Raw genomic sequence first — 23,910 nt, forward strand, 5'->3', positions numbered from 1 at the left:
TGCCACTTGATGCAGTTTTGAGTAAAAGATGCTCCAGACTTTGAAGTGAGTTCAATGTGTTTTATTGAACTATGAGCACAGTTCTCAATGAGTTCTACTCTCTGCTAATCTACATGTAGTAACTCAGTCTAACTGAACCAGCCTTGCTCTAAGCCACGTGCTGGGGTGTGATGCTAAGGATACACCCTGTCTCACTCTGTAGATGTTGGTCTGTGGAAAGAGGTGGGGTGCAAGTGCCACATCCCTTTTATAGTGAGATACCACCCCTGAGTGTCCTGACTGCTCATTGGTCGTGTCCTATTCTATGTGTTCATTAGCTGCATGTTTGGATATCATGACACCTTTATTTATCGCTAAACCTTTATAATTTTTCTTAATCTTTCTCCAGTTACTCTCCTACATCAGTTTATGTCGTTCTATATCGCTTTGGTATAGCAATTTGGGTTATTCCCTATTTTTCCTTCAACGAAGATCAATAAACTGAGAGATTCACTGGTACCTGATGTATTATCTGTGCTGGTCTAACATCGACTGTAACTGGATGCAGTAAAACGAAAAACAGGCTTCCGACACAGGAGATGGTCCAACACTGTTTTATTGAACCTGTTGATTGCTGTACATAATCTGCTGTGGGTTGAGGTTCAGTCAGGAGTGTACTGGAATGTTTTTAACTTGTCTGGATGCGTGCAACTCCGACAACACCAAGGAAGCTCAATACATAGAAAGATCTGGAGTGTGAATAGACCATTCGGCTGACTCTACTTAAGGAGACCTGTAGCAATTGGCGGTTGGGTGAGCCTCGCCAATGCCCCCTGTGAGAATGTGGCCTTGAAACAGGCAGCACATATTTGGGTGACCTAATGGCTCACCTAAATATGATGATCTGGGCGTAATTCACATTGCACCAAGCACCACAGGTTGGGTGACTTGCGCGAGGCTCGGCTCAAAACCAGTTTTGTGCCTCTCCCGCGATGCACCCAGTACAATGGGATCAGGACCAGGTGCCACACAGTGGCAAAATCGCACCCAACATTCTTGACGATTTACATTACTGTAACTCCCATTTTCCAACGACAGATTCTACCAAACTCAACTCCTACTTTTCCACTCCAAGGCACAGTCCTCGGAGATTCAATCTCCTGGAATATTCTTAGCCCTTAGGTAGACAGTATGACTTTCATGTGCATCTGATAGGCCATCTGCAGAATAGGACACCACTTCAGCAGCACTGCTGGGAAGTAGAATGTAGGGTTCAGGATGATTGAACTGAAAGAAAAACAAAAGCTTTTCAGTGAAAGACTGATGCAAGAGAGAAGACCCTGGACTCTGAGACTAGAAAATAACTCAGGACATGGGGGAAGAATACAGGGAAAGAGCTGAGATTTCAATTAACTTAGACAACAAACAAAAAAAATGAACAAATTCCTGTAAGACTGTCAGGAAAGGAAAAGAAGAAGAGATGGATAGCTATTGATCTTTCCCAATCATGCATCACTCTCTATTTTGTGGCAAGAGAGCCACACGTCTCTCTGTACACATTTTCTCTGCTATGGGAAAACTTGCTGAGAATATGGAGACAAGACAACCTCATCTTCTGCAATGAGATCATTTCCTGCAGACAATCAACTCAAGAACAAGGGCCGGGATTCTCCCCTACCCAGCGGAGCGGGGGGACCCGGCGGGATGGAGTGGCGTGAACCACTCCGGCATCGGGCCGCCCCAAAGGTGCGGAAGTCTCCGCACTTTAAGGGCCAAGCACTAACATTGAGGGGCTAGGCCCGTGCTGGAGTGGTTGGCGCTCCGCCGGCCAGTGGGAACGGACTTTGGCGCCACGCCAGCAGGGACCGAAGGGACTTCGCCGGCCGGCGGAAGTCTACACATGCGCCGGAGCGTCAGCGGCTGCTGACGTCATCCCCGTGCATGCACAGGGGAGGGGAGTCACTTCCACCTCCGCCATCGTGAAGACTATGGCAAAGGTGGAAGGAAAAGAGTGCCCCCACGGCACAGGCCCGCCCGCCGATCGGTGGGCCCTGATCGTGGGCCAGGCCACTATGGGGGCACCCCCCGGGGCCAGATCGCCCCGCGTCCCCCCCCAGGACCCCGGAGCCTGCTCGTGCCGCCTGGTCCCACCGGTAAGGTAGGTGGTTTGATTCACGCCGGCAGGACAAGCATGACAGTGGCGGGACTTCGGCCCATCGCAGGCTGGAGAATCGCCGGGGGGGGGGGGGGGGGGGGCTTCCCGCCCCCACCGAATCTCTGGTGCCGGAGACTTCGGGACACGGCGGGGGTGGGATTGACGCCGGCCCCCGGCGATTCTCCGACCCGGCAGGGCGGTCGGAGAATCCCGTGCAAGATTGCTGCAGTGTCAGAAGTGCTAAAGATTCTGCCACAGCTTCTGTTCTGACCACCAGCTCTGAAGAGACTATGGGTATCAATTGACTTCCATCCTTGGAAGGTACCAGTTCTTTAACAAAGTGATCCACTAAGGACTAACAAAAATTCTCGCTGGAAGATTCTTCATGGACAACAAGAGATAATGTAGGCAATATATTTTTAGGTTCAATGGAACCAAGATCGGAATGCTGCTCAACCACTAAAAACATAGCTGACTAATCTAAAGGCACAGCATATAGTAAGTAAGGTGTGTCCATCAAATGAAAAGATAAATTATTCTCTAGGACCTCAACCTTCAAGAGATTAGTTAGTACTGCAAGGGATTCTTCTTCACCACTCTCTAGGAAGAGCCAGTTCAGGTCCAAGATGTCTTCATGGGGGTGGCCACTGTCTGCTACTGTGCCTCCTGTATCAGGCACTTGAATGGAGAGATTCAATCACAGAATAATACAGTGTAGAAGAGGGCCTTTGGCCTTGCAGACTCGATGGGGCAAAGGCCCTCTTCTGCACTGATGCATGAAAGACAGCTGCCCTGTCTACCTAATCCCATTTGTGAGCACTTGGCCCATGACCTTGAACGTTATGACGTGTCAAGTACTCATCCAGGTACTTTTTAAAAGATATGAGGCAACTCACTTCTACCTTCTAGGCAGTACATTCCAGACCTTACCATCCTCTGTATAAAAAAAATCTATTCCTCAAATCCCCTCAAGCGTCCCCTGTCCCCTCGTAACTGACCATTCAATTAAAGGGAACAGCTGCTCCCTATTCACTCTGTTCATACCCCTCATAATCTTGTACAACTCAATTAGGTCGCCCCTAAGTCTTCTCTGCTCCAGTGAAAATAACCCAAGCCTATCCAAACTCTCTTCAAAACATAAATGTTCCATCCCAAGTAACATCCCATTGCATCCCCTCCAGAGCAATCACACCCTTCCTATAATGTGGCGACTAGAATTGCACACAGTACTCCGCTGTGGCCACTCCAAAGTTCTATACAACTCCAACAAGAACTGCATCCCCCCTCATGCATGAAAGACAAGACGTTGCTCAAATTTGGAGTACCAGCTTTTTTTCCCCCTATAAATATGGCAACATCACCTCTCAATGGGGATGGAGACTGAATGTACAGAACATGCATAGAATATTGATCTGTTGCCTTTAGTGAAGAACAATTATCCTGCCTTTGATTGGCAGGGCTATGTCACCTCGACTTGTCACCGGACGTCTGATGAAGAGCCATTCTCTGAAGATAGTCAAGGCAAACTCCTCATATGTTAAATGTCAAAGGCTTTAAGAATGGAATCAAAGGCAGCAATGGGCTCTTGCACACCTTGACATGAATTCATGGATCTAGTCCAGAAAGAAGGGAACAAATGCAAAGTTTTTGCTCCTCTTCATGAAGGCTTGATGCTGCATAATACTGGAGATAATGGTATTTCTGTAACTCCTACTCCCTTGAGACAGTCAAATAGGCAGATCAAGGGCAGGGAGTACTTACCAGGTACAGTCATCATTTCAGTTTGCCTCCTTCTTCCGTCAAATCTTTCCAAGCCGCTTTCAAAGGTTTATTCACTCTGTGGTTCTGTCGATATAACACATAAGTGTTTTTGTTTTGCATCAATGTATTCACAGCCGCCATTATGTCCTTCTACCTTGAACTCAGTTCTTAGAATGTAGACATTGGGCGGGATTCTCCGGTCATCGACATCGAAATCGCGTTTGGCGATGAGAGAGTCAAAGTTTACAACCCAATCAGGGTCTGCGACGCTCAGCCCCCTCCAAAGTGGCCCCAACCGGTTGACCGGCTGAATTCCTAACGACGTGGGTCTCTCATGGTCTCATCCCTCGGGAACTCGGCATGGTGGCTGCAGAATCAGCCCAGTGCCGCAACAGTTGGGGGAGAGACGGGGGGGGGGGGAGACTTTGCCAGGGGCTGGGGGCACTGTGGGGTGGTGGTCACGGCACCGAAGCTGGCCAAAGGGGGGGCACTATTTTGCAGGCTGGGTGTGCGAGCAGCCGGCGCCATGTTGCATGGCCTCTGCAGGCCGCCGCCGTGCGCCTGCATGGCCAAAGACCCGGTAATTCTCCAGGCCATATCGGCCGCTCAAGCTGGGTGCTCTACTCTGCCTTGATGCTAGCCCCCAGCCTAAAGGAGGATCGGTGGCCGTTTGCGTCATTTTTTCTGTTGTTAAATGCCACTGTTCCCACGCCGGTGTGGGTACATAGACTCAAAAGCAGAGAATTCAGTCCATTGTATGGACTCTGCTTAATTCATGTTTATTAGTCCGACATTTGAATAGGTTAGTTACAGATTAGGTATGCCGTTCCTGGGCATAATTCCAATCTTTCCCTCTCTAGAGAGTCTAACAGATGGCTGAAAAATACCAGTAGTACATCATCTATATCATATATTAGCATATCCAAGCTGTTAACTCTTTCTACTGCATTAACCTCCACTATGCTAGTAGCTTTAATTTTGATATTGATCTTTGTTTACTGCTCTGCCATTTTCCTGCTCTTCTAACATAGTTTCCATAAACCTTTCGCTATCCTTTCCTTTCTGCTTATCATTTACTTCTACTGCCTTCCGTTTGTCTTTTCTGTTTTCTTAAAATTCCATGTCCTCTGCCTAAAGCCACCTTCTCACTTCCGGGTCATTTCCATCCATCGTCAGCTGAATGCCACATTACCTTCTCATCTTCCTCACTTTCCTTCTCTCTCACCCTTCTGAAACGCAGCAATGTTTCCTTCACCAGCAGTATAGGTAGCAGCCCTCTCGTAGCCTCTCTACCTACTGAGCTCTCACAAGGTTCTGGGGATCGTGATAGATAGGGTGGGGTTCACTCAGTTCAATAGCTCACATAGTTGTCCAAGTACCAAAAACTGAACATTTATTTAAAAGGTCTTCAGATACTCAGCAAAACAGAAAAGAAAGGAAATAAATATCCTTTATTTCCTTGGTTGACGTCCTGTGTCCATCTTGGAAGGGAGAATCTCTGTCTGGAAACTGGAGAATCTTACGAGAGAAGTCCCCTCCTTCCAGCACACAGCACCTGGTGACACCACACCACGTTATCTCAATAACTGACAACCTAATTTCTGATTACTTTTTTGAATGCTTCACATTGGTGAAGCTTCCTAAGCTGCTCTTACCAATAAATGCTACAGCTGTATTAGTAGAAACACTGAAAGATGTCAAATTTCTAATGAGGAAATCCAGAGGGAAAGGACAGAATTTGAGGTAACTAAAAATGGTAGTTTTTAAGAATTATATAGATTGTCATTACTAAACTGGGGGTATCACAGCCCCAGGGACCCGGGTTCGATTCCCAGCTTGAGTCACTGTCTGTGCGGAGTCTGCACGTTCTCCTCGTGTCTGCGTGGGTTTCCTCCGGGCAATCCGTTTTCTTCCACAACTCCTGAAAGATGTGCTTGTTCGGTGAATTTGACATTCTTAATTCTCCCTCAGTGTATCCGAAGAGACGCCGTAGTGTGACGACTAGGGGATTTTCACAGTAACATCATTGCATTGTTAATGTAAGCCTACTTGTGACACTGATAAAGATTATTACAATATAACTTTGGCTGGTTTAGTCCTTGAAGATTGCCTTTCTGTTTTATAGATTCCAAACACTTTAATTTCCTATGCTGCAGTGGTTACTGTGGAAACAGTAAAATCTAAATCTCGGGTTTCAAAATATGGTTCACCAGAGAAGCAGATAGATATATTTCTGATTTTAAAAAACGGGTTTGAGGGATATGGGGAACAGGTAAGGAGGTGGATTTGAGACCAGGAAGAGATCAGCCATGATCTGATTGAAGGGCAGAGCAGGCGAGAAGGGCTGAATTGTCTACTTCTGCTCCTAATTCCTATGTTCCTATCTTTCTATGGTTGTAACCAACATTTTTCAATTTTGTTCTGGAATTTAACTTCTAACTATTTCCCTTGACGACCCTTTCTAATAATCAGCAAATTGCAGTGTTAATGTAAGCCTACTTGTGTCACTAATAAAGATTATTATTATAACAATTCAAATCTTTCTTAAATAGCCAGTTTAGAATTATACTATACCTGTTGTAATAATCTCCAACAGAACATAAGCAGAACAAGTGGAAAAGTGGCAGCATTATTCACATGAAAGAAATATTTCATTCTTCTCATGAATTTAGCTTTGATTGTATAACTAAAAGCCCAGAAAGAAGAAGCAAAAAGTAATTAAGTGAAACAGAACCTCAAATAATAGTCATTATCTCTTGTTTCTAAAAGGTGTGCATTTTCCTGCTGAACAAATAGGCTTTTGATTGAATAATCAAACAAAAATAAATTTTACAACAACCCACACTCTCCTTTTTGTTTGCTAGTTCATAAGATCAAAGAAGACTGGATTGTTCAAATGTGTATTCTGGAAATTGCAACTCAATGTTGAAAGGCACAAAGTAAAGAATGCCTCCTCTCGCCAAGCACGTTTAAAAATTGAGAATCTCCTCTTTCTCTTTAAACTGAACATCTGGAGGTAATTGGTCTGGCCTGGAAGCATCGCTTTGCTGTAAAGTAACTAGCTTTATGAAATGAGGTTTTAAAATGATAATTCTCACAACTCACCTGGCCAACAAATTAAAATACTTCTTTCCAATGACCACTTTTGGAGCATTGCATCAAGAAAATTGGAAGATCAATTGCGTTATAGAATTCAGCCATTCAGAAGTGAAAAAGCATTTTTCAGAGAAGATGCTAACAGATGGTGGCAACAGTGGTGCAATTAGTGATTTCTGAGAAACAACAATAACAGAACAGTAATACAGTCGTTAAATATTTCATACGTAAAGCCGTTAAATGTCCGAACCCTGTTTATCAAATTAAGTTCAATAAGCATATTTTGTTTAATAATAATAAACGCTGAAGTAATGGTTTTACGTTAGAAGAAGTAATATTGATGTTGATAATTCAGTATATTTTAACATTTGAAATCTTGGAATTAAAATTTAACTTCAGCAGAAATTTAAAATGGCAGTATCAGTTTGGCCACATTCCTCATCTCACTCATTTATTCTTTCAATTCTTGGTGTTGAAAACCCTCTTCCACAAACATAAAGAATGCCTGACAGCACTTTACAGAGCAAATACAGTTTCTGCACAAAAGAGGCCTTTCACACTTGAAGGAGTTTGTCAGTGCGAGTGACAACTGTTCTTGCCTCTCAACAATGTCCTGCGATGGAATGTGTGCAATGCACTCAGATACTTTCCCCTCAAACAACTGCATATTCATAATAGACCATGATCTTTATAGACCTCTTTGTTCTCTTCAAGACTAGCACAAGAGTAGACATGCATTTCACATAGGCATTAACTTACTTGCCTTGCCATGAAGGAGTAGGAGAAATAAAGCATGGGGAACATGGATTTTAACAGCGTTTAAGGATGAATACCCCCTCCAAAGGAAGTGATAAACAGGAGCATGCATTGTGACTGCTTTGGTCAAAGAAACCTGTATGCAGAGTGTATTCTCTGCTCAGGAGCGAAATTCTCCGACCCCCCCGCAGGGCCGGAGAATCATCCGGGGCCGGCGAAAATCCCGCCCCCGCCGTGGCTGGAATTCTCCGCTACCCGGGAATCGGCGGGAGTAGGAATCACGCCGCGCCGATCGACGTGCCCTCTGCGCCGATCGGCGAGCCCCCTGCGGCGATTCTCCGGCCACAATGAACAGTGCGGCTGTGCCAGATAGATGAATGTGGGATCAGCCTCACTATCACATGGCAATTGAGGCCAAAACGTGTGACAGTTTGAATTTTGTGAGAACTTGGATCCAATGTGTCACTGAAGGGCCAGTATGTGTGATGGTGATGTGTGCCGTCAAGGGGGCAGATATCACTTGATATGTCACTAATCTGCATGTTGTCATGCAGGAGAAGCAGACCCACAACACAAGGGAGAGGTCAAGGATCAGGGGCAGTGTACCTGACCCGAAAATTCTCAAATTCACCAAGGAAGAGGTACTACAGATCCCAGGAGAGGAGGGTGGCCAAGTGATTGCAGATGGTGAGGCTGGAATGGTCAGGCATGAGAGTGAAAATGCAACCAATCTGGTGCTGGCATGTGGGCACAGAGGAGGAACACAAAGAAATGTGATTCGCTCATAGACTGATCCTTAATGTGGTTATTTTTGCTCTCCACTATATGCCCTCACAATCCCAAACCCAGGCCACAGCTAGGGCAAACGCCTGAAGACTCTACCTCTCGGCTTGATGACACCAGAGGATGCACTTCATCCGTTTCTTCCACAACTTCCAAGAATGGAGTTACACCCAAACAGGCCACCCACAGAGGGTTCACATTTAGATTCAGGAGCACAGTCTGATCAACACATTGCCCACGTATCCCAGCAACTGAGGGAGATGAACAACAGAATACTTCTGGAGACCAAGCCCTCATGAGTCCCTCTACTGAGAGGGGCCTCTGGTAGCAGCCACAAGAAACTTGCTGGGGATGTAGCAAGAGGTAGGGAAAACCATGGCAGAGGTACCTGAAGTCATGTAGAGTTTTGCGCTGGCGATGGAAGTATACCATACATGCCATAGGTTCTTCCATGTCTCAGGCATGTGAGCACATTGCTTCCTCCATGGAGAGAATGGTGACTGTCATAAAACGTCAGGTCCAACACGCATCGTCTGACCTGCATTTGTCACTCTAGCCATGTGTTCCATACAGCAATGGCTGGGTGAGAGGAAGACAAGGCACCTGAACCACCCTTCAGGTGTCCTTTCTCCTCAGGGAGACAGGAAGGTGCTATCATGCATAGAGCTGGTGAAGGAGTGTGTGCCTGTTCCCACAAGGCTTCCTCTCATGGTACGGCCAGGTGAGTGTTGATTGGATCGAATGCTGATGAAGTTTGAAACTAGACACAGATCCTTTTTTCAATAGTACTCTTATTCACAGAATGCAGAATTACATGTTGTTGCCTCCTAACTCCCACAGTGTCCCAGAGGTGTGTTTTTGTACTGTTTTGAGCAAATCAATTAAATAATTAAAAAATTAACTAATCAACTAATCCTTAAAGAGGTAATGTAATAAAAAATAAAACTTTGAAAGAAATGTATTAAATTAAAATAATATTTCCAGGGCTGACTTCAGCCCCTGATTACAGAAAGCCTCAGGTGTACCAGTGACATCAGCCTGTGCCCTCTCCAGGGATACTCGGGCATGAACATAGCTGTGGAAGTGGGACAGATGGTTGGGCGGTCCAACCCCCTCAATCATCTGCTGCCTATACCTGTTAATGGCCACCTTGGCTAAGCCCAGGAGCAGACTTTCAAGGAAGCCCTTACTTCCCATCCCCCCTTTGCACCTGGGCGGTAAAATATCAAATAAATTCTGTCCAAGTGGGGATTAGTTCAGAAGAGAGTCCACCACATCCTTGGGCCATCTTGACATCTCGAGTGTAGTCGGGCCCGAGCACCACGGTTTTAAGGCTATGGATGGCTTTGTCCACGGGCTGGGCATCAACCAATGCATGACACGCAAATTCTTTGTGGCATCATCCAATTTGCTCCTCTTTACACTGCATGTCCCTGACTCCAGTCGACTTCCTTTTTACATGTGATTCAGATACTTGATCAATCAATATTCTCCACCTGTTTATCCCTAACCTTTACAATATAATTAACATAAACATTAACTGTGATCATTCTTCCTTTATCCCCTTTTCCATTGACCCCATTGTGTTCAGTAGGAGAATGTGGAGGATGCCCTTTCAGCAGTGCAAGGGACCCCCCCCCCCCCCCCCCCCCCCCCCGGCGGCCACAGCAATATAAGTGTGACAATTCCAAAGATGTACAGGTTAGGTTGTTTGGCCATGGTAAATTGCCCTTAGTGTCCAAAATTGCCCTTAGTGTTGGGTGGGGTTACTGGGTTATGGGGATAGGGTGGAAGTGTTAACCTTGGTAGGGTGCTCTTTCCAGGAGCTGGTGCAGACTCGATGGGCCAAATGGCCTCCTTCTGCACTGTAAATTCTATGATCTAACTGGAAGATTTTAGCAGAAATAGATTATAAATGTATTGGGCAATTTAAGGGTTAAAAGCTTGAGGTTACACTGTTTGGATTGGATTGGATTGGATTTGTTTACTGCCACATGTACCGAGGTACAGTGAAAAGTATTTTTCTGCGTGCAGCTCAAACAGATCATTAAATACATGATAAAAAACAATGTAATAGGGCAACACAAGGTACACAATGTAAATACATAGACACAGACATCGGGTGAAGCATACAGGAGTGTAGTACTAGTCAGATCGGTCCATAAGAGGGTTGTTTAGGAGTCTGGTAACAGCAGGGAAGAATCTATTTTTGAATCTATTCGTGTGAGTTCTCAGACATTTGTATCTCCTGCCCGATGGGAAAAGTTGGAAGAGTGAGTGAGCCGTGTGGGAGGGTTCTTTGATTTTGCTGACCGATTTCCCCAGGCAGCGGGAGGTGTAGTCAATGGATGGGAGGCGAGTTTGTGTGATGAAGTGGGCAGTGTTCTCGACTCTCTGAAGTTTCTTGTGGTCTTGGGCTGAGAAGTTGCCATACCAGGCTGTGATGCAGCCAGATAGGATACTTTCTATGGTGCACCTGTAAAAGTTGGTAAAAGTCAATATGGACATGCCGAATTTCCTCACTTTCCTGAGGAAAAGTACAGGCTTTGTTGTGCTTTCTTGGTCGTAACGTTGATGTTGTTGAACCAGGAGAGATTTTTGGTGATGTGCATGCCTAGGAATTTGAACCTGTCAACCATCTCCACCTCGGTCCCATTGATGCTGACAGGGGTGTTTACAGTACTTTGCTTCCTGAAGTCAATGACCAGCTCTTTTGTTTTGATGGTATTGAGGGAGAGGTTGTTGTCATTACACCACCCCACTAGGTCCTGTATCTCCCTCCTGTAATCTGACCCGTCGTTGTTTGAGATCCGACCCACTACTGTCGTGTTGTCAGCAAACTTGCAGATGGAGTTCGAGCCAGATTCTGCCACGCAATCATGCGCATACAGGTAGTATAGTAGGGGGCTAAGTACGCAGTCTTGCAAGGCTCTGGTATTGAGTACTATCGTGGAGGAGGTTGTTTATTCTTACAGATTGTGATCTATGGGTCAGAAAGTTGAGGATCTATTTTCAGAGTGAGGAGCCAAGTCCTAGTTTTGGAGATTTGATATGAGCGTGGCTGAGATTATGGTGTTGAAGACAGAGCTGAAGTCAATAAATAATAGTCTGATGTAGGAGTCCTTGTTGTTGAGATGCTCCACGGATGAGTGTAGGGCCATGGAGATGGGCGTCTGCTGTGGACCGGTTGCGGCGGTATGTGAATTGTAGAGGATCTCGGCATTCAGGGAGTATGGAGTTGATGTGCCTCATGACCAACTGCTCGAAGTACTTCATTACGTCGATGTCAGGGCCACCGGACGGTAGTCATTGAGGCACGTTGCCTGGTTCTTCTTTGGCACTGGTATTACGGTGGTCTTCTTGAAGCAGGTGGGGACCTCAGAATGGAGCAGGGAAAGGTTGAAGATGTCCACAAACATATTTGCCAGCTTGTCCATACAGGATCTGAGTGCATGACCAGGGACCCCGCCCAGACCCATCGCCTTCTGAGGGTTCACTTTCAGGAAGGCCGATCTGACTCCGGGAGCTGTGACGGTGGGTATGGGTGTGTCCGGGGCTGCTGTGGTAGTTGACAGCAGTTTGATGGCTTCCTGCTCGAACCGAGCATAGAATTCATTGAGTTCATCGGGGAGGGGTGCGCTGCTGCCAGAGATACTGCTTGAATTCGCTTTGTAGTCCATTATGTTGTTTAGCCTTGCCACAGCCGACTAGAATCTGTAATGCTAGTCTGTGACCCTAGCTTGGTCTGATATTGTCTCTTGGCATCCCAGATGACTTTGCTGAGGTCCTACACTCGTTTAGGTTGGTCGCTGAATTCTTAAAAATGGACCAGTCCACTGACTCCAAGCAGACATGTAGGAGTTCTTCTGTTTCCTCAGACCAGTACTGCATGATCTCCTTAACTGGATTCTCCCGCTTAAGTTTCTGTTTGTATGCCGGGAGAAGGAGCACTGTCTTAAGGTCTGATTCTCCAAAGTGCGGTGGTGAGATGGAATGGTTGGCGCCCTTGATTTTTGTGTAGCAGTGGTCGAGAGTTTTGTCGCCAGGTGGGACAGGAGATGTGATGGTGGAATTTTGGCAGTACACACTTGAGGTTGGCCTTGTTGAGGTCCCCAGCCATGATGAACAAGGCCTCTGGTTGTTCTGTTTTGTTGTTCATGACGTGAGGTCTGACTTGATCTCTAATGCAGCAGGACTTAACTTCTTGATTTCAGTCCTTGTCAAGAAAAAGAGATTTTGGATACTCCCTAATTAAGTCCCCCACATTTGTTGCTCTCACAGGCCCTATTAAATATTGCCCACTATCATCGACCATCCCTCTGTGAAAACTATCCCTATTTAGCTCCATGTTATTACATTGTAACCATCTTAAATAGTTAAGTTGAAAAACACATTCTGCCTGGAATAAATGAAACAGCGTGTGATATATAGATACATAGATACATAGAAGATAGGAGAAGGAGGAGGCCTTTTGGACTTCGAGCCTGCTCCCCCATTCCTGGCTAGGGGCTGGTTTAGCTCACCAGGCTAAATCGCTGGCTTTTAAAGCAGACCAAGCAGGCCAGCAGCACGGTTCGATTCCCGTACCAGCCTCCCCGGACAGGCGCCGGAATGTGGCGACTAGGGGCTTTTCAACAGTAACTTCATTGAAGCCTACTCGTGACAATAAGCGATTTTCATTTCATTCATTTTCCTCACGATCATGGCTGATCATCCAATTCAATAGCCTAATCCTGCTTTCTCCCCATAGCCTATGATCCCATTCTCCCCAAGTGCTATATCCAGCCACCTCTTGAATACATTCAAAGTTTTAGCATCAACTACTTCCTGTGGTCATGAATTCCAAAGGCTCACAACTCTTTGTGTGAAGAAATGTCTCCTTATCTCTGTCTGAAATGGTTTATCCTGAATCCTCAGGCTGTGAACCCTGGTTCTAGACACACCCATCATTGGTAACATCTTCCCTGCATCTACCCTGTCTAGTCCTGTCAGAATTGTATACGTCTGTATGAGATCCCCCCTCATTCTTCTGAACTACAGCAAGAACAATCCCAACCTAGTCAATCTCTCCTCATATGACAGTCCCGCCATCCCTGGAATCAGTCTGGTAAACCTTTGCTGTACTCCCTCGAGACCAAGAACATCCTTCCTCAGAGATGGAGACCAAAATTGCACACAATACTCCAAGTGTGGCCTCACCAAGGCCCTGTACAATTGAAGCAACACATCCTTGCTTCTATACTCGAAATCTCTTGCAATGAAGGCAAACATACCATTAGCCTTCTTTACCACCTGCTACAACTGCATTCTTACGTTCAGCAAATTATGCACAACGGCACCCAGGTTCCGCTCCCCTCTCCCAATTTACAGCCATTCAGGTAATAATCTGCCTTCCTGTTTTTGCTTCCAAAATGAATAACCACACACTTATCCAAATAATACTGCATCTGCTATTGGTTGCCCACTCGCCCAACCCTGTCCAGATCTTGCTGTAGAATCCCTGCATCCTCGTCACAATTCACCCTCCCACCTAATTTGGTATCATCTGCAAACTTTGAGATGTTACATTTTGTTCCCTCATCCAAATCATTAATACCAATTGTGAATAGCTGGGGTCCAAGCACCGATCCCACTGGTACCCCACTAGTTACTGCCTGCCAATTTGAAGAGGACCCATTAATCCCGACTCTTTGTTTTCTTTCTGCAATCAGTTTTCTATCCACTTCAATACATTTCCCCCAATCTCATGCGCTTTAATTTTACACAATAATCTTGTATACAGGACTTTGTCAAACACCTTCTGAAAGTTCAAATGTACCACATCAACTGGCACCCCATTGTCGACTGTACTGGTTACCTCTTCAAAGAATTCCAACAGATTTGTCAAGCATGATTTTCCCTTCATAATTACAAGAACAATTTAGTTTAGAAACAATTTAGAAACAAATCAGAGGAGGAGAATGGTAATAAAAAACAGAGGTGGGGGAGCGGGCGCGATATTCAACTCGAACTTCAACAAGGGATGTGCAGAGTCATTTGGATGGAACAGAAAGATTGATGGGCTACCACCCCAACCCCACCTGTGCCCACAACGAAAGAAGTGTTTTCCAAACCAAAGTTTATCTGAATTAAATTAGCTGAATGTGCTGTGATAACATTGACCTTGTGGACTGATTTTGATGTGCAGGCTGAAATCATTTCTGAGCAGGTAATGAATGACTGGTACAAATCCACATCAAGAGGTCAAGTGCAAATGTTATATATAGTCCTCCGCTGAAAGGTGATTTGCATAATTACTCAAAGCACCAAGGACACGTGCAGCCAGAAAAAGAGGAAACTCTTTGGCAGTCCTGACAGAAAGAACGGTCGGGATGTGATACATTCCAGGTTCCTGAAGGAAGCGTGAAAAGGTTGAATGTTCCCGCCACAATTTTCCATCTTCTAACCTCCTTGGATATGAATCAATGCCAGAGGACTGTGCGATTGAAAACATTACACCCCTGTTTAAAGAAGGGGAGAGATGGGGAAGCTTGCAGAGACAATAATCTGGGGAAATTAAATGCCATTTTGAAAAATATGGGCCAATTAATGAAAGTGAGCATATTATGTGTGACTAATTTGATTAAGTTGTTTGATGAACTAACTGAGAGTTTATTTTTTATATTTTTTTTAATATAAATTTAGAGTACCCAATTAATTTTTTTCCAATTAAGTGGCAATTTAGCGTGGCCAATCCACCTAGCATGCACACAATTTGGATTGTGGGGGCAAAATCCAGGCAAACACGGGGAGAATGTGCAAATTCCACACGGACCCAGAGCTGGGATCGAGCCTGGGACCTCGGCGCCGTGAGGCAACAGGGCTAACCCACTGCGCCACTGTGCTGCCCTCAACTGAGAGTTTATTGAGGGTTGTCCTTTATGTGTATATGGACTTTCAAAATATGTTTGACAATGAGCAAATAATAGAGTTCTTTGTCAGATTAAAGCCCATTTAATTAAAGAGATAGTGACAGCAAGATTAGTTACAGGACAGAAAGCAAAGAGTAGAGGTGAACTGTTTTTCAGACTGGTGGGAAGATTATTGTCGTGCTCCCTCAGACTAGTATTAGGACCATTGCTCTTTGTGACAGATATTAATGACCTAGACTTGGGGAGACAAGTTCAAAGTTTGCAGATAGTACCCGTTATAACCTGCCTGCTTATCACTGGCTGGGGACTAATGGCAATCCCACAATCCTTCGGGAGTATGAGCTTCCCCAATGAGGGGGGGTGGGGGAGAAATAATTAGCAGATTCCCTGCATAAATAGAGCTGGCCATTTTGGAACCGACAAGAGAGGAGTGAGCAGCAAGGGAGTTGCTGCTGTATATAGGTTATTGTAAATAAATGTTATTTCTTTTTAACCTTCGACTCGTGCTGGATTCTTTGTGGCCCTCACAAAACTGGCGACGAGGGTTAAAGTGGATAGCTGTCTACGCTGCTGAAGCCACCTCCCTGGATTTTTGTTGGATACAGGTTGGAAGTTTTTTTTCTGTTGCACCATGCCTCTGTATGGACGCACGTGATTGTCCTGGAAAAAGGACAGGGGCTGACACTAAGGGACTTGCACAATGAGCACCCGGGTGTGACCAAAATTGGAACCGGCTAGAGAGCAGTGAGCAGCAAGGGAGTTGCTGCTGCTGTTGTATACATATGTTATTGTAAATAAATGTTACTTCTTTCTATCCTTCAAGTTGTGCTGGATTCTTTGTGGCCCTCACAAAAGTACCAAACCTGGGAACATAGTAATCAATGAAAAGAGTAACATCTTCAGGCGAACATAGACAGGCTGCTGAAATGCACAGAAACATTGCAGATAAAATTTAACACAGTGTTGTTATGGGCCAGGGTTTAGAGAACCCCAAAGTGTATCATGGAGTTCACCTGACCCACAACTTTTAATAGATTGTGATATGGGGAGCACACGGCCCACTCTATAGGTGTGGTACAGCAGAACTCAAGTTAACCTTTTTAAAACATACAGTAAACATCTTAGCAACCATCAATTCAAATATAACCCCAAAAGAATACAACACTAAGTAACCCTTATCTAAGCTTTTAACATTCATAAGACTTAAAATAAACAATTTTAATAGAAGCATATCAGGTTAAAGTCAATACTGAGAGCAGTAATTAATTTTAAATCACCAAAGGATCGATTTACAGTCTTTAGATTACAGAGAGAGAGACTAATACCCCTTCTGGCTGTGACTGCAGCTATCCAGCTCTGAAAACGAAACTAAAACACACCCTGCAGCAAACAGATACTTTGGGCGGGATTCTCTGACCCACTGCCCGGTCAGAGAATCCCCAGGGGGCAGCGTGAATCATGCCCTGCCTCTCCGGCGCCAGCTGGCGTATTCTCCAACCGGAAAAAAATGCCACCGACGGGAATTGCGCTGCGTGCCTCGCAGAACCGCAAGAAATGGCGGGGCACAATGGGCCCCGGGGCTTCCCCAAATGCGGTCACGCCGGCGTAAATCAAACATGGTTTTTAATGGCGTCAATCAGTCGTGCTGGCTGACGCTGGTGAGCATGGAGGAAGGGGTCTGCCTGGGGCGGCGGCTGGAGAGGAGGCGACCATGGCTGGGATGGGGTGGTGGGGGGGGGGGGGGGGGGGGGGTGGTTTGCTGGTGCCGGTGGAGGATGCTACCCAGATCCGGGGTTGCGCGGCAGTGATCATGGTCGGTGCCAGGGATAGGGGTCGCAGAGGGGAGTGCCGGAGGGCGGGATGGAGGGGAGTGTCGGAGGGGGGAGTGCCGTGGGTGGGGAGGGGAGTGCCGGGGGGAGGGATGCGGGTGCCGGGGGGTGGTGAAGGGGAGTGCCGGGGGGGTGGAGGGGAGTGCCGGGGGGGGGATGGAGGGGAATGCCCGGGGGGGGGGGAGGGAAGTGTCGGGAGGGGGAGGGAGGGGAGTGCTGGGAGAGAAAGGAGGGGAGTGCCGGGGGTTGAGGGAGAGGAGTGCCGGTGGGGGAGGGACAGGAATGCCAGGGGGGGGGGGGGGGGTGATGGAGGGAGTGCCGGGGGGGGAAGTGCCGGGGGTGGGGAGGGGAGTGCTGGGGGTGGCGGGGGGAGTACCGGGGGTGGGGAGGGGAGTGCCGGGGGTGGGGGGCAGAGGTTATCCTGGCTAGTTGCCAGCTGGCAACAGACATGACCATGCAGCCCATGGCACCTGGCTACGGAGGGGGGTGGGTATGGGGCAATGATGACATGTCATCTACACCCACACCCTGCAGACCGTTATGTTTGGGCATCACCCAGCGATGTTCGCTAACGTAGTGGGAGCCACCCTTCTACATGTTGCCCTATGGTGGCTGAAGCAGGGACGTGCCAGGGAGGTGGCGGAGGCGCCCGATGAGGCCCCGTGTGTACCGGCGCCGCTCATTGTACCAGGATCTCATGGACCGGGCACAGACGAGGAGACTCTGGATGAGTCAGGAATCCCTTGCCACCTGATGGCACCGTGGGACTGGGGGTGGATACCCTCTCCCAGTGGCCATCAAGATGTCGGTGGGCCTGAACATCTATGTCACGGGGTCGTTCCAGTCGTCGAGTGGGGACCTGCCGGAATCTCCCAGACGTTGGGGCACTGGTGCATCCATGCAGAGACTGATGCCCTGTACGACATCTCAAACCGGTACATCCAGTTCCCTGTGGGCCAGGCCAACCAGGATGCCGGGGCAGGATTCCCGTAACAGCCTCCCCGAACAGGCGCCGGAATGTGGCGACTAGGGGCTTTTCACAGTAACTTCAGTTGAAGCCTACTCGTGACAATAAGCGAATTTCATTTTCAGTGGGGTTCGCTGCTGTGGCCAGGATACCCATGGTACAAGGGGCGATCGATGGGATGCGCTTCGCCATGCGGCTTCCAGCGGGCATGTTCATTACCAGGAAGGGGTACCACTCCATTAACATTCAGGTGGTCTGTGACCACCAGATGAACATCCTGCACGTCTGCGTCCATTACCAGGGCAGTGTAAATGATGCATTTATCCTGGCACAATCTTTTATCCTCGCCATGTTCGAGGGAGACTCCCGTGGCTGAGGGGCTGGTTGCTGGACGACAAGGGTTACCCTGTTGCGGTTGTGGCTGATGATGCCTATACGGAGGCCACAGACTGACGCGGAGACCCGATACAATGAGGCCCATGCAGCGACCAGGGGTGCGGTCGAGAGGTGCTTTGGGCTGCTGAAGATGGGCTTCAGATGCCTGGACCGCTCTGGAGTGGCCCTCCAGTACCTGTCGGAGAGGGTCAGCCGCATCGTTGTGGTCTGCTGCGTCCTGCACAACATAGCCCAGCAGAGGGGCGATGTGCTGGAGGAAGAGGGGGAGGGGGAGCAACACGACGAAGGGCAGGGATCCCAAGATGAGGAGGATGGGGGCAATGTACTGGACAGACGGGCTGGACACGGACGGAAGGCTGCCAACCGTCACAGGCTGGGCCAGCGGGCACGGGACTGGCTGATAGCCTTACGGTTCACAGAATAGGGGGGTGTGGGAATCGCCGTGTATGGGCACGGACAGCACAGTATGTCACCCTGCCCACCACTGCATCACCCGCTTGCACACCACCACTCCATTTCACATCCACCATGCGGCACAACAGGCAGGGCTCACACGGTCGCCAGTGGAGGCATGTCTATTGCATGTCATTGAGAATGATGACAACCAGCTCTGTGATGAGCGCCGGGCTCTACATCGTTAGGCAATGTCTAACACATGGCCACAGTACCACCCCCAACCTGGACCATCCATGCATGCGGTCTGGACACTGCAGCGCACGGAGCCGTCGTCTGCCCGGGGGGCAGGATGGCGAGGGAGGGCCGGTGAGGGATGGGTTGGGGGGGGGGGGGGCACACACACCTGAGCTTGACGTCCAACACCCCTCCTACACACTGGCGCTCACCTCACACCCCACGCCCGTACGCATCAGACAGAGCAGAGCTGCAGCTTCTGTCGGTGTGAAAATGATTCATGCATGTGCCCTAGCCCCTATGACTAATCTGTGCTCAGCACCCATGCCAACTTACTGAGTGTCTAATTTTTTGGCCTTACTGACCCTATGACTATGTCTAGGTGGTTCCCCAGATGCTACAGCAGAACAGGAGTCGGACTCCTGTGATTCCTGCCCTGTGACTAGGGACCCCTTTGGCGAACGTTTCCTGGGGCGGCCCGGCCTGGATGGGCCAGGCTGCAGCTTTGGCGACACAGGCTGGCGAGCTGTCACCCTGTTCTGCCCGTTGCCCACCTGATGCACTTGGAACGGCAGGGGGGAAGTCCGAGGTGTCGCGGTGTTCCGGGACCTCCCCTACAGTGGGACCCAGAATGGGCCCCAGCAACCCTCCTCCCATGGGGTGCCCAATGGGCCCCATGCCTCTCCATGGGTCAGGGATGTGAACAAATCCAGCACACGACACACCCCCAGCACCTGGCGCTGCCAGTCCTGGAGGCCCACCCTGGTATCAACAAGGGTGTAAGTTTACAGCCATGGAACTCAGGGAGTTGGCCATCACTGCCTCTCTCTGGACGACGCTGGCCAGCAGCTGGGCAATGGTGCCGATGCCCAAAGTGATGGCCTGCGCAATGGCCTGTTGAGACTGAGCCATGGCGTTGAGTGTCGCTGCGATCTGTAGCTGGCTCTGCTTCATGGCTTCCTGTGAGAGGGCAGCCATGTCCCGGGCCCCTGACGCTGCCTGCACGGAAAGCCCCAGGCCTTGCATAGTGTGACCCATGTCTGATACCATCGCACCCATTGCCTCCACCACGGACGCCACCCATGCGGTTTCGGCTTGGGTGGCACGCATGACTGGCACCACTCCCTTCTCCTGCATGTGGGTGGACTCCTCCACCTGCGTCTGCAGGGGCTGCAAGCCGGCCGTCACCCCCTTCGATCGTCCCTGGGTCCATGACTACATCGGGTCTATGGGTGGGTGTGGTAACTCCAGGAACCCGGGTCGCTTCTGGGCGGCAGATGTTGCTGGGGCCTGGCTGCCCTCCGACCGTCTGACCACTCGGCTGCCCCTACCTCCATCTGCTGTACCGGGATGGCTGTACCAATTAGTGTACCAGAAGTCTCATCATTTAGGAGACAGCAGTTGCGTAATGTCGATGTCCTCATCGGACCCGAAGTCCGGGATCCCCTGTGGTGGTGTTTCCTGTCCGTCCATCCCCTGTCGTTGGGTGTCCTCGGTGGCTGTGTCCTGGGTGGTTGAGTCTGTGAGTCACTGTTATTGATGTGGGTGTCCTGGGTGTGGGTGTCCTGGGTCGACTGGGACGGGAGCCTGGTGGTGTGGCTGCCCTCCCCGCTGCTGAATATGGCCCTACGGTGTTTTCACACTGGTACCAGATGGGGGCGGCGGACGCCTGACGTTCCGGATCTATCTCTGGCCTGTGGGTGCCTCGGCACTGGGTGGGGGTGTCGTATTCCTGTCAGCCCTGGTCGTTCCCTGTCCTGGGTGCGCCCTGGCACGTCCTGGGGGCAGTCGGCATCCGCAGGGACGGGTGCCTCGACGTTTGGTCCTGTAATACACAATATAGCATGCATGGTTAGACATGCAGATCGGTGGGGAAGGGGGTGGGGGGAGAGATGAGATGGGGAAGGGGGGAGGTGATGGGGGTAAGGGGGGGGGAGGGGGTGAATGTGAGGAAGGCAGTGAGGGGTCTCACTTGGTGCTGCGCCCCTGACCGCAACCTCCCGGTCCTTGGGTCCGCCTGCAAGGTCCAGGGCCCTCTCCACATGAACGGTGAGGGGGCGCAATTCAGGTTGACCCCCTCCGGTCCTCTCATGCTCCTGGTTGTTATGAGCGTGCTTCTCCTGGGAAGGGGGGGGGGGGGGGGTGGCGCTGACAGAGATAAAGGGCAACAGTGTTAGGCGGATATATACTTGCAGACCAGTGGATGTGTGGATGTTGGCATAGGTTCACAGCCCATACTGCCAATGCAGCCTGCATGGGTGGGTACAGCCTTGTCGGTTCCAGCTAGGGCTGTGCCGCCCATCCTGGGGAAGTGGGGGGAGGGAAGTGGGGTGGGGGAGGGGGGGGGGCACTCACCCTGGCTGCCCAGACTAGGTCATTGACCTTCTTATGGCACTGGACGCCTGTCCTGGTTGTTATGGCCATGGAGCTGACGGCCTCTGCCACCTCCCTCCACAGGCGTCGGCTGAGGCATGGGGCGACCCTGCGGCAGTGTCCAGGGTACAGGGCCTCCCTCCTCTGCTCCACTGCGTCCAGGAGCGCCTCGATGTCCCGCTCCTGGAAGCTCGGTGCTGCGCGGCGGGCGGCCATTTTGCCAAGTCTCCGGCGGTGGCGTCTTTTGTGCTGCGATGATGCGCGGCGTCAATGACGGCATGCAAATCTGTGACGGGTGATGCCGTCGCGATTGGCGTCACGCCGCTGCTAGCCCCTTCAAGGTCGGAGGTTTCCGGAAGTTACGGGTGGCCCGACGCCTGAGTGGTTCGCACCGTTCTTGGCGCCGGCGTCGGGCCATCCCGCCGATTGCAGGAGAATACCGCCCCTTATCCCAGTTCCGAATGTACTTGTTTTAAAAAGAACCAATTTAACCAGGTTTTCCTGAGTTAAAGAAAGACTGAGTTGATTAGTGACTAAAATGCAAAAAAATAAATAAACCACACAAAGTAGAAATGAGAAGTGAGTCCGAGAAAATGTTAAGGGAAAGATATCAGTCAGTTCTTGACTTGTCCATGATGAGTAATGGTAATAGTAATTTCAGCCGTTAAGTTATGTGATTTGGTATGGCGCTGTTTTCGGGCAGTTGAACATTTGGTTGGTTTGAATACTCTTGATTTTGTAAGTTAGCTGACTTACATCCTTTTCAACTGTGCTTTGCTGCAGCAGCAGGGGTACCTAATCGGCATTCATTCTTCAGGTGTGACTCACAGCACAGATGAACACAGCAGAACTAAAACACCAGACTAGCACATCAAAGAGAACACCACACTAACACATGGAGACCAGGGGCGAAATTCTCCGACCCCCAACAGGGTCGGAGAATCGCCTGGGGGCGCCTAAAATCCCGCCCCCGCCGTGGCAGAGATTCTCCGCCACCCGGGAAGTGGCGGGGGCAGGAATCTCGCCACTCCGATCGGAGAGGCCCCTGCGGTGATTCTCTGGCCCGGATGGGCCGAAGTCCCGCCGCAGGGAGGCCTCTCCCGCCGCCGAGGTTTAAACCACCTCTGGAACGCCGGGCTCAGCGGCGCGAGCAGGCCCCCGGGGTCCTGGGGGGGCGGGGGGGCGATCGAACCCCTGGGGGTGCCCCCACGGTGGTCTGGCCCGCGATCGGGACCCCCCGCTCAGACTGCGGGCCAGTGACCTGGCTGCACTATGTTCTTCCGTGTCCGCCACGGCCTCCACCATGGCGGAGGCGGAAGAGAACCCCATATCGCGCATGCGCCGGCAGTGACGTCAGCAGCCAGCTGCCACTGACGTCACTGCCGGCGCATGGGCGGACAGGCGAAAGCCTTTCGGCCAGCCCCGCTGCCGGGGGCGCCGGTTTTTTGCGCCGGTCTTCTGGTCGCAACCGCTCCGGCGTGGGGCTGGCCCCCAAAGGTGGGGAGAATTCCCCACCTTTGGGGAGGCGCGACCCCTGAGTGCTTGGCGCCACTCCCCTACTCCGGGACCCTCCATCACGCCGGGTAGGGGAGAATGCCGCCCCAGAGTTGTAGTTGGTTTGGAGACACTTGATTCTGCGGAGCAGCTGGAAAGTTGTCCAATTTCCTTCAGCTTGTAACTTTTGTTGAGCTTTCTTCCATCAACAGAGAGAGAGAGATATCTCTTTTCCTGCAAGCAGCCATTGGAGGGGTGACTGACTACAACATCTTTGTGTCACACATTCTAACATCCCAGTACCAGTACACCCTGATCAGGTCTGCAGCTGGCTTTTTATCCCAGTTCTCTGTGTATTCTTGGAAGGGGATAACCACAAAGATGCCTGGGATATAAAACACAGGATGGTAGTAATTTCTGCTGAGGTGGTCATCAGCTTCCATTATCTCCACATGAGATTAGAGTTCCATTTCAGCATTTCCTCTTCCTTCAAAATATCTCTGTCTGGAAAAGGGTACGACATTCGATTGTATTCTCACTCAGTTACGACATAAAACAAGCTGCCTCTCTTCCCCACCAAAATGATTCATGCAGAACATTTAATTCTCAATTCCCACTTCATTGTTCCGACATTCTACAGTCACTAATATAACAATGGTTGGGATTCTCCGACCCTGCGCCGGGTCAGAGAATCCCCGGGGAGCACGGGAATCGTGCCACGCCACCCTGACGCCAGCTCATCGATTCTCCGTCGCCGATTCTCTGGCGCCCATGGCATCA

The 23,910-nt window shown here is 49.6% G+C and overlaps 1 long non-coding RNA gene across 1 annotated transcript in view; it reads right to left on the minus strand.

The window, feature by feature from the left end:
* Window positions 1–886: 886 nt before the first annotated feature.
* Window positions 887–23,910, minus strand: part of LOC119965207 — a 61,102-nt gene continuing 38,078 nt past the window's right edge. Inside the window, exons 5-7 of the long non-coding RNA XR_005460453.1 lie at window positions 7,001–7,167; window positions 3,896–3,979; window positions 887–1,266 (exon numbers count right to left, since the gene is read on the minus strand). This is a non-coding gene — a long non-coding RNA (uncharacterized LOC119965207). The remainder of the gene's footprint in view (window positions 1,267–3,895; window positions 3,980–7,000; window positions 7,168–23,910) is intronic.

This window comes from Scyliorhinus canicula, chromosome 4 (genome assembly GCF_902713615.1).
Source record: "Scyliorhinus canicula chromosome 4, sScyCan1.1, whole genome shotgun sequence".
NCBI lineage: Eukaryota > Metazoa > Chordata > Chondrichthyes > Carcharhiniformes > Scyliorhinidae > Scyliorhinus > Scyliorhinus canicula.